The sequence below is a fragment of the Aquarana catesbeiana genome, linkage group LG09, assembly GCF_042186555.1.
Source record: "Aquarana catesbeiana isolate 2022-GZ linkage group LG09, ASM4218655v1, whole genome shotgun sequence".
Classification (NCBI taxonomy): domain Eukaryota; kingdom Metazoa; phylum Chordata; class Amphibia; order Anura; family Ranidae; genus Aquarana; species Aquarana catesbeiana.
Window position 1 is genome coordinate 213,966,396 of NC_133332.1, and position 6,000 is coordinate 213,972,395.

The window sequence follows — 6,000 nt, forward strand, 5'->3', positions numbered from 1 at the left end:
CCCTCCTTACATCTGTGTCTCCATCAGCGGAGCTCCTCCTTACATCTGTGTCCCCCTCAGCAGAGTCCCTCCTTACATCTGTGTCCCCATCAGCAGAGTCCCTCCTTACATCTGTGTCCCTGTCAGCAGAGCAGAGTCCTCCTTACATCTGTGTCCCCATCAGCAGAGCAGAGTCCTCCTCACATCTGTGTCCCCATCAGCAGAGCAGAGTCCTCCTCACATCTGTGTCCTCATTAGCAGAGTCCCTTCTTACATCTGTGTCCCCGTCAGCAGAGTCCCTCCTTACATCTGTGTCCCCGTCAGCAGAGCAGAGTCCTCCTTACAGTACATCTGTGTCCCCATCAGCAGAACAGAGTCCTTCTCACATCCGTGTCCCCATCAGCAGAGCAGAGTCTCCTCCTCACATCTGTGTCCCAATCAGCAGAGCAGCAGGGTCCTCCTTACATCTGTGTCCCGGCAGCACAGCCCTCCTTCATGCCACATCTGTCTCTCCCCTTCAGCGGCAGCTAGCTCCTGGCTTTCTCCATGTGTTCAGTGGAGAGGGGAGGGAATTAGGCCTCACGGCGGCGGACACCTTTTTGTAGCCCGCTGGAAGTCACTTTGTTTTCACACGGAGAACAAAGCACCCGGCCTTCAGGGCATTCAGGCGGAAGCTGTTCGGCTCGATGGATTGCACCACAAAGCTGCTCCAAACCCTGCCAATGAAGCACCGCGTCTGCAATCTCGTGATTGCATAGACGTAGCGCTTCCCATAGTGCACTGTTTTTTTTTTTTTGTGACTGCCCCTATGGATGGGCCGCCACTGGATCTTACTGATACATTTTCATATAAAATTTGTAACATACTATTTAGAACAGTGGTTGTCACCTCTTCAGCTAAAGGGGGCCTCAAACGCAGCCCCTGACATCACCAAAGGGCTATACATAATGTTCAATATATGTAATATTCGGGAGTACTATCTAAAACTGCAGACCTGATTGAGGAAATGAGAGTCAGAGAGTGTGGAAAAGCTACATTTTTGTCTGAGGATATACTGCAGAAGACAATATGGAACTGGGTACATGATACATGAGACTAGTAGTGATCAGTGCAATTACCCTAATCAGTGTTCCCACTACAACCTGCTGGGGCCCAAGGGCCACACATCATATACCAAAGGGTCAGGGCCAGATTAACATAGGGGCTATTGGAGCTGCAGCTCCAGGCCCCTTACCTTAAGATAGGCTGAAGGCCTACCCCACCACTGGTCAAAATTTGGGGCTTCTATAATCTATGGTTCCAGGGATATGGGACTCCTTGCTCAGCCTGTCAGAAGCTACATACAGAGCAGCCAGTTTAAATACAAGCTGACACACTCTGTTTGCAGCAGACTGAGAGGATGAGCTCACAGTGCCTCTCCTCACTAGGGATGAGCTTCGTGTTCGAGTTGAACCCATGTTCGGCTTGAACATCGTCTGCTCGATCGTTCACCGAATTGCGAACGATATGGGTTGTCGCGCTAAATTCGAGTGGCACGTCACGGCCCATAATTCACTGCGGCATCACAGTGCATTGCTGGCTGATGATTGGCCAAGCATGCACTATGACCCGCATGCTTGGCCAATCACAGCGCCGTCTGTACAGAGAGCTGTAATTGGCCAAAGCCAGGGTGGCTTTGGCCAATTATGGCTCAGGGTGTTTAGTACACGCCCCACACTATATAAGGCCGCCTGCACGTCGGCCCTGTGTAGTGTGTTCCGGCGTTGAGAGACAGAGACAGAGAGACAGTGTCATTTGATTTAAGTTAGATAGATTAGGCAGGACAGTCAGTCAGTTAGTTGCACTTACAGTGTATTGTGTATATATATATGCATCCCAGGTGTATGTATATATATATATATATATATATATATATATATATATATATATATATGTATTTATATATATATATATATATATATACTGTATTCAGTTTAGCTAGATCCGTTCCTGTTATTATCTTCCTACTGTGTTCTTCTGATTCTATTAGTCCTATTAGCTACAGTATTTACAGTTAGTGTAGTGCGTCCTCTGCACAGTGTGCACCTAAAGCTACCTGTAGAAGATTGGTGGTGCTTTTCTGATCCTATCACTACCGCAGGCAGCTACATTATTTTTTAGTGTAGTGCGACCTCTGCACAGTGTTCAGCTAAAGCTACAAGTTAGTGTAGTGCGACCTCTGCACAGTGTTCAGCTAAAGCTACAAGTTAGTGCAGTGCGACCTCTGCACAGTGTTCAGCTAAAGCTCCAAGTTAGTGCAGTGTGACCTCTGCACAGTGTTCAGCTAAAGCTACAAGTTAGTGTAGTGCGACCTCTGCACAGTGTTCAGCTAAAGCTACAAGTTAGTGTAGTGCGACCTCTGCACAGTGTTCAGCTAAAGCTACAAGTTAGTGTAGTGCGACCTCTGCACAGTGTTCAGCTAAAGCTACAAGTTAGTGTAGTGCGACCTCTGCACAATGTTCAGCTAAAGCTACCTGTAGAAGGTTGGTGTTGTTTTCCTGATCCTATCACTACTGCAGGCAGCTACATTATTTACACGTTAGTGTAGTGCGACCTCTGTACAGTGTTCAGCTAAAGCTACCTGTAGAAGGTTGGTGTTGTTTTCTTGATTCTATCACTACCGCAGGCAGCTACATTATTTACTTGTTAGTGTATTGCGACCTCTGTACAGTGTTCAACTAAAGCTACCTGTAGAAGGTTGGTGGTGTTTTCCTGATCCTATCACTACCGCAGGCAGCTACATTATTTACACGTTAGTGTAGTGCGACCTCTGCACAGTGTTCAGCTAAAGCTACCTGTAGAAGGTTGGTGTTGTTTTCCTGATCCTATCACTACTGCAGGCAGCTACATCATTTAAACGTTAGTGTAGTGCGTCCTCTGCACAGTGTTCAGCTAAAGCTACAAGTTAGCGTAGTGCAACCTCTGCACAGTGTTCAGCTAAAGCTACGAGTTAGTTTAGTGCGACCTTTGCACAGTGTTCAGCTAAAGCTACCTGTAGAAGATTGGTGGTGTTCTCATACTAATAATACTACAGGCAGGCAGTTGATTTTGCTAGCTGCAGTATCAGTATATAAATTTATATATATATATATATATATCCCAGCTTAGTGCAGCTACATCTCACTGCAGGCCAATAGTACGTCTGGAAGGCCAACAAGGAGAGGCAGACAGTCACAAGCCAAAAAAAGAGGGCAAGCAAGAAAGGTCTGACTTCAGACATATATAAAATCATAAATTCATATGACATGCTCATTAGGGGGAAACATAAATACATGCGTAGATGGGAGGAACAACTTGGGCAGGAACTAACACCTGAACAATGGGCCATTATATGGAGATGGGCAGCCAGGAGCTCTATATGCACATTTTATAAAGAAAACTCATACAAGGTGCTTTTTCATTGGTACCTTACCCCATCACGTCTGCAGGCCATATACCCGTCGGCCTCGGATCGCTGCTGGAGGTGTCGCCGAGACCGGGGCACGCTATATCACATCTATTGGAGCTGTTCCTCCCTCCAGCCCTACTGGCGGGCGGTTCGGGACCTCCTTCACCGGCTATTCGTGGTAGCTATCCCTCTCTCTCCTAAATTTTTCTTACTGGGCCTCCCTCCCACCACACTTCCCGGACTAGCCAAAAAGCTGGCAACGCAAATACTTACAGCAGCCAGATGTCTAATATCCTTACACTGGAAAAAATCCTGCATCATTATCTGATCTGTATACCAGAATTAAAGACGTAGAAATTATGGAATCTATGACAGCCAGACTCACAGATAGAGTAGACAGACATATAGCAACATGGGAGCGATGGCATAGGCAACTGGACCCCCCCCCGCCTTGAACAATTGTACACACCTGGAGCCCTGGAGACATGAGCCCTAATGTATGGACCCCTTTTTCTTTTTTTTTCTGTTTTTTTTTTTTTTTTTTTTTATACCTCTTTCACTTCCCTTTTCTTTCTTTTCTTCTTTCTCTCTTCTCTTACTTCCTCTTTGAGAAGAATGGACCAAACAATTTTCATAAGTCAGTCTAGATTTCTACGGTCCGCTCTCCTTTTTCTAGAGAAATTTGTTATGAATACGATGCTTTTATTGCCTCTTTTTTCTTTTTTCACATGCAATGTTACTTTCAACAATTGTATTGTATACTTGGAGTCTTAATAAAAATTGTCAATTATAAAAGAAAAAAAAAAAAAAAGAGGGCAAGCAGGCTCTGTGTCTAGAGGCAACAGTGCTGGTCGTGGACACGGTGCATCCTCATCAGCACGTGGCCGTGGGACACACTTGGCCTTTTTTTCGGCAGTTGGCCGTGTTGAGCCGCAACATGCGGAAGACTTGGTTGAGTGGATGACCAAGCCATCATCATCCTCCTCATCCTCTCTCACCCATGCTCAGGGTACTTTGTCTGGCAAAGCAGCTGCCAACGCGGCCTCTTCCCTCGGCTCAATGGCATCAGTGACTCCTTCCCTAGCCCCACCATGTCCTCCTGAGGAGTCCCTCAAACTATTTGACCACAGTATTGGGTAAATAAACCAAAAAAATATGAGATTACTGCGCTTTCAATAGATTGAGCTGCAGTTCTAATTTGTAGGCAACAAAAATACATATAAAAATAATCAAAAGAACCGCGCTAACAGATAAATTATATAAATGTGAATAGACCACAAACTGCAAAAATTATTACAAACTAATCTTTCATAGTACGGCACAGTTGTAAATGAAAAACACACAGTGTATAATCCAAACCAAGTTGTGATAAATGAAAACCATTAGTGACTTAAAATGAAAAATAAATAAGGAATTAATAAATGAATAAATATTGATGACTAAAAAAGAAAAGTCCTTAAGGTCAAATAAATGCACAAGTGGTGATTGAAAAGTTCATCAGCAGGCACCCAGTGAAAAATCCGCCACCTATAAAAATGCACGCTTACCAAAGGTAAGCTTTAAACCAGCTTATATGGAAATCCACTCAGTGGGGACACCACCATCAATCTCTTCACAGAGGGAGGACAACCGGAACTCTCCGTCCAGAGAAACCAAATGGTCAGCAAGGGGAACCCAAGGAAATAAAAGATGCATTCTCCATAGTGTGAATCAGTATGAACAATTTATTAAAATAAGTGGATAATTGCACTTACATCAGAAACTACGATTAAAAGCATGTAAACATGGAACAGCCGGCCGGCCTGCATACACCCGTTCACAGTGAGATAGAAACGATGACGTCAGCGCGTCTGCCTTCCGACGTACCTTTCGTCCTATTGGACAATGCTTTTTTTTTTTTTTTTTTTAACAGTGAGGACGATGCTTTTATTGCCTCTTTTTTCGTTGTTTTTTCACATGCAATGTTACTTTCAACAATTGTATTGTATACTTGGAGGCTTAATAAAAATTGTCAATTATACAAAAAAAAAAGAAGGCAAACAGGCTCTGTGTCTAGAGGCAACAGTGCTGGTCGTGGACACGGTGCATCCTCATCAGCACATGGCCATGGGACACACTTGGCCTTTTTTTCGGCAGTTGGCCTTGTTGAGCCGCAACATGCGGAAGACTTGGTCGAGTGGATGACCAAGCCATCATCATCCTCCTCATCCTCTCTCACCCATGCTCAGGGTACTTTGTCTGGCAAAGCAGCTGCCAAGGCGGCCTCTTCCCTCGGCTCAATGGCATCAATGACTCCTTCCCTAGCCCCACCATGTCCTCCTGAGGAGTCCCTCAAACTGTTTGACCACAGTGTTGGGTACATGGAGGATGCCCAGCGTTTAGAAGGCCCAGCGTTTAGAAGGCTCTGATGATGATACTGAGCTTGATGAAGGCAGTAACGTGAGCACGGACAGAGGGGATGCCCAAGAAGGACAGCAATCTGGCAGTCATGTTCCCCCTGCTGCAGCATACTGCCAGGTTTGCTCCAGTGATGAGGAGGGAGGAGATGATGTCACTGACTCAACGTGGGTGCCTGATAGGAGAGAGGAGGAGGA